General features: G+C 44.3%; 1 protein-coding gene across 7 annotated transcripts in view; it reads left to right on the top strand.

Annotated features, from left to right (window-relative positions):
• The window catches only part of PDZD2 (PDZ domain containing 2), a 403,122-nt gene that overhangs the window by 149,292 nt on the left and 240,009 nt on the right, over positions 1–13,821 (top strand). The gene's annotated exons all lie outside the window — the stretch shown is intronic.

Here is a 13,821-nt window from a genome sequence, read left to right as displayed (position 1 = left end):
CGGCAGTGGGGGGTGGATGTGGGACCCTTGTGGCTCACTTATGCCTGATGCTGAGGGCTGCGAGTCCTCCCGTGGTGAGAAGCCAACAGCATTTATCCTATGGAGGGAAACTACACACTCTTGAGATTTTGCGGTATTTATAGGTTTGTTTTGCTTCATTCTTTCTTAGAAGACTCAGGCTCAGAGTTTGTCCTTTTTTCTCGAAACTTGGGGTAAGAAAGAAAAGAAATAGTACATGATAAGAGGATGAGAAGTATTACATTGAGGGAGACCCTCTTTTCTACTCAACCCAGCATCTTACCTCAAACCGGAAGGCCATAGGTTGGGTCCTGGGTATGTTTTCATCTGCCTGTCCCTATGACCTTTGCCACCAACTCACAATTCAGAAGCCTCTTGAGATGCTTAGAAGTGTCTTTAGACCACCACCCTGCCATTTCCTCGTCCTGGGAAGATCCCCTTGGATCTCTTCTCAATGAACATATTTCTGTTTTCTACCCATGTGGCCACTTACCATGGCAGTAAGTTATGGTTGGACTGTTTTGTTGTTTCTTGAGTGAATTATGGTTCCCAAGACCACCTTCAGCTTCTATGATTCACTAGGAGAACTCACAGAACTCAGAAAAGCTATTATACTCATGGTTATAGTTTTATTACCATGAAAGGAATCAGATTAAAATCAAAGGCGCATAGCATCCAGGAGAGACCAGGAGCAAGCTTCCAGTTGTCCTCTCCTGGTAGAGTTATGCAGAAGTACTCAATTCTCCCAGCAGCAATGTGTGACCACATATATGGAGTACTGGGGAGGACTGAAGAGCTCACCCAAGTCTTAGTGTTTTTATTGGGGGTTAGTTAGTCACCTGGAGAAGGAAATGGCAACCCACTCCAGTGTTCTTGCCTAGAGAATCCCAGGGATGGGGGAATCTGGTGGGCCTCTGTCTATGGGTTTGCACAGAGTCAGACACAACTGAAGCAACTTAGCAGCAGCAGTTAGTCACCTAGACACCCCAAGCCTGTGTAGCTGACCTTTGTTACTAAGTATCTGGTCCTTCCAGGAGTCAAACTAATACCACATCATCCGAGGCCCCCACCAGAGATCACATTATTAGCATAAACTGTCTGGTGTGGCCAGAGGCCTCAGCTTTACAATAACACTCTGTTGCTGTTCAGTCGCTCAGTCATGTCTGACTCTGCGACCCCATGGACTGCAGCACGTCAGGCTTCCCTGTCCTCCACTGTCTCCCAGAGTTTGCTCAGACTTATGAAATAGGAAACAGGCATGTGGGTGTTCTAAGATGCACCCAGAATTTTTTTTAGTCAGGTATGGTAAGACATGCAGACAGAGGAACAACTGTCTCAAAGGAAGGAGTTTATACCCCAGATGCCTAGAGGTGGGAGGCGCAGCACTGTGTGCAGAGCCACAGGGGAGGCACCAGCCTTGGTCAGGAGGCTGAGGGTGGGAGGGGAGAACAGGGCCCAAAGCCTGTTTTAGGGGTTTCCGGGGAGAGACTGAGTGAGATGCGGTAGGTACACGGAGGAACCTTAGGATAGGATAACTTTAGTAATTTCGGCAAGCTCTGAGCTATAGGGGTGCTCTCCAGTTGTCTAGTACCTGACCCCAGCTAATTTAGACAGGGGAATAGAGACTTGATATGTGGTGCTGGTGGTGGTGGTTTGGTTGCTAAGTTGCATCTGACTCTTGCGACCATGTGGACCATAGCCTGCCTGGCTCCTCTGTCCATGGGATTGCCATGGACAATGCCATGGGTTGCCATTTCTTCTCCAGGCTTGATGTGTGAGAGTTGGTTAAAAGAGACAGTTGGGATTTGAGCTCTGGACTGGTTGGATAATATTATTGATATCAGAGGCACACTCCTCAAGAGACTTGTTTGCTAGCTCTAGGAGTTAGCTGCCCCTGATGGATAGGAGGGGCAGTCTCTCCAGGATCAAGTCTCCAAATGCCAGAGCATCGAGAATACTGGAACTAAGGGAACAGCCAGTGTACTGGGCTCTGAATATTTTCCATGGCTAAAGGAGTAAATCCTCCAAACAAAACTTTTTCACTAGGCAACAGTCATGGCTCTGAAATTCCCTTCTCTAAGGGGCTGTTGTGTGCACGCCAGGTGATGAAGGGCTAGGTGAAAGAAAGTCTACCCAGGAGGTCCCCAGGTATAGGCATGGAAGAAGGAGAAGGCCAAACCCTTTGCTTAATCTTCAAGACATTAAAGTGAATCAGGCAGTGAGACAAGGGCTCCTGGAGTCCTGGTCTCCCAGTGCCCAGAACAACCAGGACATTCACAAGACAGGAGAGAAAAAGACTGGGTCGATTTTTCAAGATTGACTCCTTAGTTGTCTGGCATAATTATAACAAAAACCATTTATTGAGCAGTTACGGCTCTAGGGACTCTCGCCACTGTCATTTACTACCTACTACAACTCTACATAAGGGCTTCCCTGGTGGCTCAGATGGTGAAGATCTGCCTGCAATGTGGGAGACCAGGGTTTGATCCCTGGGTTGGGAAGATCACTTGGAGAAGGAAATGGTAACCCACTCCAATATTCTTGCCTGGAGAATTCCATGGACAGAGGAGCCTGGCGGGCTACAGTCCATAGGCTTGCAAAGAGTCTGAAGTGGCTGAGCATGAACAGGAGCCCAACTCTGTAAAGGACAGCTTAAGATGAGAACCTTGACCACAGAGAGGGCATGTGGCTTACACAAGGCCGCCTGGGAAAGAGGCAGAACCAACTGTGAACTTGAGCCCAGCCGCCGCCACAGCCTGGTCTGTGCTCTTGAGCCCTGTTCTGAACCACCTCAAATCTCGGGTCCTTGTCATGCCGTCTGGTGCTCAATTTCATGGATGGTTTACAGCTTCACAAAGTACCTCCTCGACATAATCATAGACAAAAGGGCAGTAAGTGACGAGAACAATCTCTAAGGCTCCTACTTACCCAAATAGACAAGGAAAACAGAAGCCGCTCCCTGTTCTCCCCTACCATCTCTTATGTAAGCAACTCAATTTTCATATAAACCTCCTTTGGCAAACTTACATCTAGCCTGAACTTGAGGACTAGAAGCACTTTGAGATTAAGTGTCAAGGAGCTGAAAGTGTTTTGAACGTTCTCAACATATCCTTTTTCACTCTTTGTAACTAACTGTTTGCTTCAACACTAGATTTTCCCACATACCTATGTAGGTTTTGTCCTAAAAAAGTGGGAATTTGGTTCTGCAGAAACCCCAATGTACCTCTCTCCCCCTCTGCAGACAGCCCCCTCAGTGACTGTATATTCACCATTACTTGTAAGCAACAGATTCCACATGTCAACATGCTAACTTGCCTATCCCCCCACCAACATGACAAGTTGGAATATCACTTGGAATTATAATAAGAGGCACACTTTTGGGGCAAGCCATTCTGCCCCTTCTCTTGAGTGTGATGTTGAATTCAGAAATCTCTTAGATGATGTTATGGGTTGAATTATGTGTCATGCCCCTCCAGAGTCACCTGTTGAAGTCCTACCCTCCTCCCCACCCAGGACCTGAGACTGTGGCTTTGTTTGGAAGTAGGGTTGCTGCGGATGTATTTAGTGAAGATGAGGCCCTATGGGAATAGGGTCAGCCCCTGGTCCAGTATGACTAGCATCCTTATATAAAAGGCAGATCTGGGGACACAGACATGCACACAAGGAGAATGCCATGTGAAGGCTGGGGTCAGGCTGCCACAAGACAAGGAACGACCAGAAGTTAAGAAGTTCTGTAGGGTCTATGGGGTCACAAAGAATTGGACAGTACTTAGTGAACAACAAGAGAGGGACCTGGAACAGACATTTCTCCCATACTCAGAGGGAGTGTAGCTCTGCCAACGCCTTGATCTTGGACTGTCAGTGCCAGAACGAAAAGACAAATTTCTGTTGCTTCGGCTACTTGGTTTGTGGTACTTTATTGTGACGCTCTAGCAAACTAACACACGTGATATTTTGACCCTGTCACCTGCGGCTGGTCAGTTATTCAAACAATTTCCTCCCTGACAAGGTCACTCTGGAAACTTTACAGCATTGTGGATGTTTTTGGAAGAGGACACTCTGAAAATTGTGTGTGGGTAAAGTGTGGGAGGAGCAGGTGCAAAATGTAGAAGATGAGCTCATGGTTGGCTTATTTTAAAAATTAGCTTAGGGGCAGTTTGGAAAGATCATCCCTGCAGGAAGAGCAGAGAATTCACAGCCATAGGTCTGACACCCGTCTGCAGCCCTAGAACCATTTTCAGAGCTTAACCTGAGAGCATCTCAAACTTATCCCCAAACCGCAGACCCCATTCTGCTCTCTCCCTGACTGACACTCCCAAGGTCTGCAGTTTGCTTCCAGGCTCCCCGCGTAGCTCTGGGAACCCCTCATGCTTTTGAGTCGTGACAGCATCACGGTGGAGTGAACTTCTTGAGAACTTTCCGAGGTGGGGAGGGGTACCAGTAATGGGTGCTGTCACACGCCGCATCTTGCAGGCATGGCTGGTAAACACATGGAGGAAAGCTTTTGTTTGCAATTCTATCATACCTACTCCGGGGAGGATGAGGTTTTCTGGAATGTTCTATTTATATCTTTTTGGTGAAGGGAGAACTGGGAAGATTTTTTTACATTATTTCCTACAAGGAATACTTTGTAACCCCAGTCCCTCCCCTCCACCATCCCTCCCTCCCCTAGCTTTCTATAAGTAAAGCAGATCTGTTCCCTGAGGACAGATTGTTCCAAATTGGTAACAAGATGTGGAATTAATTAAAATACAACCCACACACCAAAACAAAAACAAGTAGCCTTTTCTGAAAAGTAAGAGGGCCCATGTTCCACTGAAAATATATTTTTTCAGGGTATCAAACTCAACTGGACTGTTTGGTACATGAGTGAATATGAGCAGGGCAGCACAGTGCAGAGAACACATGGGCCTGGGCGAGGCGGATCTGGCTTCTAGACCCATGTGCTGGCCGTGTGGGCAAATGACCTCAGCCACGCAAGGCTGATGCTTCCCCCAGCGGGATCGTTTAGTGGGTGAGCTGAGAAGATTTACTTGATGTCCTGAATAGGCCTCTGGCACATGTTGATGTTCAGTCAAAGGTAGCTTTTCACATCCTTCCTGGTTGGCCTCAGGCTACCTGAACCCAGGGCACAGCCTGAACTAAGAAAAGGCCTTTGAGTTTGAAGGGCAGCATCCGTGTGCATGCTTAGTCGCTCGGTCGTGTCAGCAACGCCCCCATGGACTGTAGCCCCCCAGGCTCCTCTGTCCATGGGGATTCTCCAGGCAAGAATACTGGAATGGGTTGCCAAGCCCTCCCCTAGGGGATCTTCCCAACCCAGGGATCGAACCCAGGTCTCCAGTATTGCAGATGGATTGTTTACCCTCTGAGTCACCAGGGAAGCCCTTAAAGAGCAGAGAAGAGGCTAAAACTCTAGTTTGCTCAGCAGGAAAAGAGAGTAATCTTCAACCCAGAAATCAGGGTAATATTCAAACACTGAGTTACCTGTAATGGCGTGGGTATCAGCCTGTAGGAAACAATGCTGGTGCCTGCAGGAAAGGGTGCTGGAGCCGCTCAGGGCCAGACCGCACCTTTGAGTTACTGGGGTGTGAGATACATACATGGTCCATGGAGAGGGGCCAGGATACTGGGCTGGCAGGAGGACCCAGGAGCTTAGGGACATTGGCCAACTAAGACAGGAGAATTACTCCTGGGCTGACTAGCTGGATGTCAGCCCTGGCCAGAGGTAACCTTCAGCTCAGTACCACTGCCTTTAAATTGTGTGTAAAATTAAATTTAGGGTTGTTATAAGCTCAGACTCTGGTTACCCATGGCAACCCTGAGTTCTCCCTAGGTTATAGCAGATTTTAAACAGAGTGTCAGGAGGCTGCTAGAAGGTGTTACTTGGAGAAATGACTGCAGGTAGTGATGTAGGAGACTGCAGGAAGGAAGAATTGCCAATTATAGCTTTATAATGTAGTCTCTGGGGCCATTACACACAAGGGTCCTCCTGCCTACCTGAATATGCCCATAGGCACCCAGTGCTCTATTGGAGACTGTATGTATAGTAAGAGGTAGTCATCCTGATGACCTAGAACATTCAGGAAAGGTTAAATTATATTAGTTTGCTGTTTAAGGAGCCAGAGAAGCGTGTAATACACTTCTGAGAGATTTCCATTACGGAAGGTTAAAAGGAAAACAAGTTTCAGCATTTAAAATTCAATTATCTGGAAACTTCATCAAGTGGAACAGCCCGTTCCCGAAGGATGCAGTGTCCATGGAGCATTGCAAGGGTCTTGCATTCGTGCCCACTTCTTTCTTCTCTGCCTGCTTGCCCCACGTGCTGTTTCATTTCATGTCATGCTTTCTGGAAGGCAGCCCAGATTTCATCTGAGTCCTGTTTTCTCATAGTACCGCGCAGGAAACTAAGGTTCTGGGAGGAGGTTTCCTGGGGTCAAGAGCAAGGACCAGAATTCAGGGCCTCTGACTCAAATTCTAGAACTTTTTCTTCAACACTATAGTAACCAATGAAATTAGATTTCCTTTTTTTTTTTTTTTTTTGCACTTTATTGTTGGCTGTAAGATACAAATTGAAAATCACATTTTCCTGCATATTTCTACATCCATTCTCTAAACGGATGGTAGTTACATCTAGAACCTTCCTTCTCAACAAGAGTTTAACTCTTAGCAGCTTCATCAGTGTGTAAGTGATGGCCATTGGACTGGGCTTTCCCTCCGGTCTTCCACACGTTTTCTGGGCAAGGCTGTGGACCATCCTCTGCCATCGCCTGCCACCTTGTGGTTGAAATCAAGCACGGCACTAGGAGCTTTAAGAAGCTTATTATTAGGCTGTGCGAGTTTCTCAGCTGCGCCATTAGGATGTTTTCAGCCTTCAGAGCTCTCCTAGAATGGGAACATCTGAGCCATCCCTAAGCAGAGGGTGACTCAAGCACCATTCCCCCTCCTCTGGGTGCCTGGTCTCCTCGTGCTACCCCCAAGAGGTGCCCCCTCCTGACTACCCCCAGGGCAACCCCTCCCCACTACACTCAGAGCCCATGTGCCCTACAAGTAGACAAGTAGCTGATCTGATAAACCCACTCGTGCTTAGCTCTTGGTGACAGATGGTGGGGGGAAGTTGTCCGTCCCCAGCCCAACTCAAGTCTCCTGGAATCAGAAAGCCTCAGGGGAGGGTGAGTAGCAGGCAAAGCCAATGGCATGGATTCCTTTAGAAGCCTGTCTTTGTGCACCCTCAATCACAGCCTGTAGGTAACTCCAGGGCCACTTACAGAGCATATTTTCAAGGTCTGTTTGTTCTTTTTTTTTTTTTTTTTAATTGGAGGATAATTGCTTTACAATGTTGTAGTGGTCTCTGCCACACTACAATGTGAATAAATATATATAAATATATTATTTATATTTTATATATTTATGTATAATTTTATATTTTATATGTATATTATATAATATTATTTATATGCTTATATAAATATATATTTATATCAGTCATAATTTTATATATATATATATTTTTTTTATGTATATATCCCCTCCCTGGGTCTGTTCTTGTGAGGGGAGAGATTACATTAAAAGAGCCACTTTCTATGATTTAAAGAGAGGCAAATTTGCAGAGCTCCATTCAGAGATGCTCTTTAACTTCAGCCCAGTAACCTGGTTCTCCTGGTAGCCCCATCAGAGCTGCTACTGGGGGACTGATTCAACCATGGGAGATGGAAAACCCAAGTATTCTACTTGAGACACTCACTTTGAAACTCTTAGCTGTACTTGTGAGAATCATTGTAACTGTAAACCAGAAAGAGAAAGAAACGCTGGGAGCATCTCAGTGTGATCATAGTGCTACCAGCCTGACTTCGTATCCTTCTCTTTCTGGACACTCTGGGGCCATTTTCAAGAATTTTGACTCCTACTTCATTTTATGTCCAGATATTAAATAAGTGATAAATATTTTTATTCTCTCATTTTGAGCACCAGATGCCCCCAAGAGGTTTTCTTTTTCTAAAGGTGATTGTCCAAGCTTCAGCACCTGTTTCGGCCCTTGTCTCTCTTTGGTCTTCTGGAATGGAGACAGATGACCACATGGCCTGGCTTAGATGTCCCTAATTAACCTGTTTGCCAAGCCCAGAGGTTCAAAGGCTTGAATCCCTGTGTTTTGGGGTCCACCTAGTGGTTGCTGCCTTCTTGTAGGGGACAACATCTGATATCAGGACACATACGCGTGTGTATGTGCAGTGTATGTTTTTTGCAATTTATAATAAAACATGGGGCTCCCCTGGTAGCTTGGCTGGTAAAGAATCCTCCTGCAATGCAGGAGACCCTGGCTCAATCCCTGGGTTGGAAAGATGCCCTGGAGAAGGGATAGGACTCCGGTATTCTTGGGCTTCCCTGATGGCTCAGACAGTAAAGAATCGGCCTGCAATGCAAGAGACCTGGGTTCGATCCCTGCATCGGGAAGATCCCCTGGAGGAGGGCATGGCAACTCACTCCAGTATTCTTGCCTGGAGAAACCCCAGGGACAGAAGAGCCTGGTGAGCTACTGTCTATGAGGTCACAAAGAGTCAGACACGACCAAGTGACTAAGCCCACAGCACAAAACATGAGTTTTCAAAAGCTACGTATATGTCTTCATGAGACTCTTCTTTGTCTTTCTCCAAAGATTTTGAGAGTATGAGTTAAGTGATGCTGTTTAAAATAAACGATGTGGAGATGTCACTGTTAATGGTGTTTTGGATGACAGGGCTTTCCAGTGTTGAAATGGACAGAGCAACACCCAAAGGTGTGAGTATCTGGGTCTTTTGTACCTCTGGGTCACAGACAGCTAGAGGCAGGGGTGTCAGCAATAGTCTGATTAGCTGGCTTATCCCACCCAAAAAAGAATGATTCTATCATTTATAACATCTCTTGGACTTAAATTTAGCCTTTCCAGCCAGGTCTGGGGGATGGCAGAGGGAGATGGTGGGCTAGGCTCTTTCCTAAGCTGAAGTGTGTGTTTGCTGTGCCCTTTAAGCTGGACTTGAAGGCTAGTCCATTTAAATGGGGCTAGGATTTATTAAGAAACTTTTGACCTTTGGGGTCACAGATGTATTTTCACAAATGTCCCTGAAGGAGGTCTGAACTATTTTCAGGGGAAGAGGAAGTAGGTGTCTTTAAAAACTCAAGCTCCATTAAGTACAGGTCTCTGTCAAACTGCATGGCAAGTCTGGAGGGTTTTCCTGACTCAAGGGTTTTATTTAGTCCACATGCTGGGAGGTCCTTGTCTGACCCAGCAGAACAGGCAGAGAGGGCATCAGTAGGTAGTCACTGAAAATGGTTCTTGCTTTAGAAAGTTCGTCATCCAGGTGGGATGAGAAGATCCATGGGGGAAGGGAAAAAGTTATTAACCTCTCAGGATATATTTTTATCTTAAAAAAATAAGAAATTGAGCTTGGCTAATATTTTAGATATGAGCCAACATGGCATCCTTAATCTGTATGTCAGACCCTAGGAGGGTCCCATGTCCTGTGTGTTATGTGACGTATCCTGAGGGAAGAGATTGTGACCCACAAAGGCCTGCTCATTGATTAATTTACTTTTAACTCATTTCAAGGATCTGTAACTTATGTAGGCTCACTCAGAGAAGTAGGCTTATGAATTAAAGTATGTATTTTGTTGGATTTAAATTAGCTTTACCAAATGAACAGATAAACTAAAATTCTTGAGGGGCTAAAAAAGAAGATGAAAAATAATCAATGCAGGTGCAAGCAAACCATAAGGAAATGGCTGGGTTGACCCTTGCTTTCCTGCTGATATGTGCTCAACCACATTATAAGTTAAACCAATGACAAACTATTCAGACTGATATGAAATCAGACAAAATAATTAAAGGTCAAAGCTTTCAAAAGACTATGTGAAACACAAATTTCCAGCCTCTGTTATTAAAGAAAAACCTTACCATAAGCATAGATTGTGCCTGGAGATAATCCCTAATGATGGTATAAGGCCGTAATAATTAGCAAGATATTTAAAATCTAAATATCAACCACATGCATACAAATAATTTTAAATGTTTTAGCAATGTTAAAAACTATGCAGTGCTAAATCTAGTCCAGAATTTTACTAAACTGAATATTTTAAGAGCCTCTTTGAAATTTCTTTTTACTTAATTGCTTACGGCAAAAAGTCACACACCATAAGGAAAACACCGATTCTTACTGATGCAATTTAAAAAAGAGCTAAAATAATATATGGAAAACAATATAGCTAAACCATAAAATGCCCGATTTTGTCAGCAAATTCTGCTGGAAGGTGCACAGAAACCTTGCTGAAGTTTTAAAGAAACAGTTTGCCTTGTGGCAGTTTGCTGTGTGGCTGGAAATAAAGTATCGCTGATTCTCACATGTTCCAAATAAGGGTATTTGCTTGGTTCTGCTTCAGTAACGCGATAGGACACCTACTTATTTGTGAGTCACTAAAGAAAAGAGGTACCAGAAAAGATATATTTTCAAAAGGCAATGACTTCTTTAGTTAGAATAATGCTTTATGGAGAAATTATATAAGGTAACAGCTGCTTTGATTCAAATTTTAAATTCAGGGTAAGGTTATAAAAATAGGCCAGAACATGAAAGTGATTCACTGCATTGGTCCTAGGAAAGTTGAGACAGCAAAGAGGCTAAAGTCAGAAGTGCCAAAAATGCTAAAGAATGTCATCAGTTTGGTTAATTTTGTAAAAAGAAGACTTTTAAAAGTAGTAGAATTTTTATTCTTCTCTGTACTAAGATGGGGAATGACCGTGGAAATGCTTTACTCTGTAGAGGTCTGATGTTCATCTTGAGGCAAAGCATTTAGAGTAATCCAACTTTAAGATGGCTGTGCAGTGTTTTCCTTCTGCAAAAAAGACAGTTGTTCCAAATTTGCCCACTTTATCTATGAACAGGTAGTTTTCAATGGCTTGCTTCCTGGAGGCTATTTCTGCAAGCACACACACACATAAGCTGTCTTTCCAAGGTAAAGATGATATTGAAAGAATGAATAAGGAAGTATTTGGAAGCAACCCAAATGTCCATCGACAGATGAATGAATAGAGAAAGTGTGGTACCTATATACAATGGAATATTCAGTTCAGTTCAGTCGCTCAGTCGTGTCCGACTCTTTGCGACCCCATGAATCGCAGCACGCTAGGCCTCCCAGTCCATCACCAACTCCCAGAGTTCACTCAGACTCACGTCCATTGAGTCCGTGATGCCATCCAGCCATCTCATCCTCTGTCGTCCCCTTCTCCTCCTGCCTCCAATCCCTCCCAGGTTCAGAGTCTTTTCCAATGAGTCAACTCTTCACATGAGGTGGCCAAAGTACTGGAGCTTCAGCTTTAGCATCATTCCTTCCAGAGAAATCCCAGGGCTGATCTCCTTTAGGATGGACTGGTTGGATCTCCTTGCAGTCCAAGGGACTCTCAAGAGTCTTCTCCAACACCACAATTCAAAAGCATCAATTCTTCGGCACTCAGCTTTCTTCACAGTCCAACTCTCACATCCATACATGACCACAGGAAAAACCATAGCCTTGACTAGACGGACCTTTGTTGGCAAAGTAATGTCTCTGCTTTTGAATATGCTATCTAGGTTGGTCATAACTTTCCTTCCAAGGAGTAAGTGTCTTTTAATTTCATGGCTGCAGTCACTATCTGCAGTGATTTTGGAGCCCCCCAAAATAAAGTCTGACACTGTTTCCACTGTTTCCCCATCTATTTCCCATGAAGTGATGGGACCGGATGCCATGATCTTCGTTTTCTGAATGTTGAGCTTTAAGCCAACTTTTTCAGTCTCCACTTTCACTTTCATCAAGAGGCTTTTGAGTTCCTCTTCACTTTCTGCCATCAGCCATAAAAAGGAATGAAATTGGGTCATTTATAGTGATGTGGATGGACCTAGAGTCTGTCACAGTGAGTGAAGTAAGGGAAAAGCAAATGCGGTGTATTAACACACATGTATAGTACCTAGAAAGATGGTACAAGTGAACCTGTTTGCAGGGCAGGAGTAGAGACACAGACAGAGAACTGGCACGGGGACACAGCGGGGAAGGGGAGCGTGAGATGAACTGGGAGAGCAGGACTGACACATATACACTGCTGCTGCTGCTGCTAAGTCGCGGCAGTCGTGTCTGACACTGTGCGACCCCATAGACGGCAGCCCACCAGGCTCCCCCGTCCCTGGGATTCTCCAGGCAAGAACACTGGAGGGGGTCATATATACACTACCGTGTGGAAATAGATAGCCTGTGAGAAGCTGCTGTATAGCAGAGGGAGCTCAGCTCAGTTCGTCTTGACCTGGGCAGGGGGGCGGGATGGGGAGTGGGGTAGGAGGGAGGTTCAAGAGGGAGGGAATATATGTATACGTACAGCTGATTCACTTCTTTGTAGCAGAAACTAATACAACATTGTAAAGCAATTATACTCCAATTAAAAATAAAACAAAGCACTAACTACTACTTGAAAGAAATTCATGCTATAGAAAGAGCATTTTCAAAATGGATTTTTGGATATGTTTCCATGCTTATTACTTTTTTTGCCAAAATATTATATATGCCAACAAAAAGTTTCATAGGCACATATTTGAAATCTTGAGAACAAAATTTTCTGTTTTTTTAAATCTTCCATAGAGTTTTACAAAACTTATGTTAAAAATTATTTTAAAAAAACAGTACCTCCCAATAACTTGGCAAAGAAAATTCCAAGTTGAAAATTAACACAAAATTTTAACTAAAACCTTTGCAAAAGTGGATAGGGCTACAAAATGAAAACTGCTTTTTATTACATGCTACCGCTAATGTACTGTTTCCATTTGGGTCTCCCTGTCCTTGAGAGGTAGCTTCAGCTATGGCAGACTTTAAAACCAACATCCATTTATTTTGAACTTAAAGTCGTATTTGTGAATTATCACATTCCAAAATGTTAAGCCAAGTTTTTGAAGCCTTTGGAGTATATTTAACTATATAGCTTTAACTAAAAGTAATATTCACTGTGTATAATATATTTTAGTAAAGGTGAAAAAGATTTTAAAGTATTAAGCACTTCATATTAAATATATATATTTTAAAAATTTAGCTTTTACATATGTGTTTTATAATGTGTATATGTAATAATATGTGTACATGTTTAATAAGTAAACACATGTATATGTATATATTGGGTTGGCCGAAAAGTGTGTTTGGGTTTTCCATACTTTTTGGCCAACCCTATGTATGTATGGGCTTCTAAAGTGGCTCAGAGATAAAGAATCTGCCTGCCAACTTGGGAAACATGGGTTCGATCCCTGGGGTTGGGAAGATCCCTGGAAAAGGAAATGGCAACCCACGCCAGTATAGACAGAGGATACTGGCGGGCCACAGTCCATACAGTTCATGGGGTTGCAAAGAGTCAGACATGACTTAGTGATTGAGCAAGCACACACACACACACACACAGGGTGCATGCTTATATCTTTTTTTTTTCTGAGCATAAGAAGTCAACAATTCTAGAGTAGTCATCTCACAACATAAAGGTTAGCCCTAGCCACTACAGAAACGTCTCATTTGAGATTTGCGGGATCTAAATGTTTCCCATCAGTCCAGTGCCCAGCAGTCCTCCTTGACTGGCTCTCCAGAGAGCTGGCTTCCTTGGGCTCTGCAGGTGTGAACCTAAACCCTTCCGGTCCCTCCACACTTGCTGTCCTGGTGGCCCCTGAGTTCCGACCACGGGGTGTCCTGCTCAGCCACCCCACCAAGCACAGATACCCTGGCCCTGCTGCTCTCCCTCCTCTTGCTAACTGCTTGCTCCCTGGACCATTTTGCGAGCTC

This window comes from Bos indicus, chromosome 20 (genome assembly GCF_029378745.1).
Source record: "Bos indicus isolate NIAB-ARS_2022 breed Sahiwal x Tharparkar chromosome 20, NIAB-ARS_B.indTharparkar_mat_pri_1.0, whole genome shotgun sequence".
NCBI lineage: Eukaryota > Metazoa > Chordata > Mammalia > Artiodactyla > Bovidae > Bos > Bos indicus.
The sequence above is the reverse complement of the archived record's forward strand: the minus strand, read 5'-3'. Positions and strand labels throughout refer to the sequence as shown.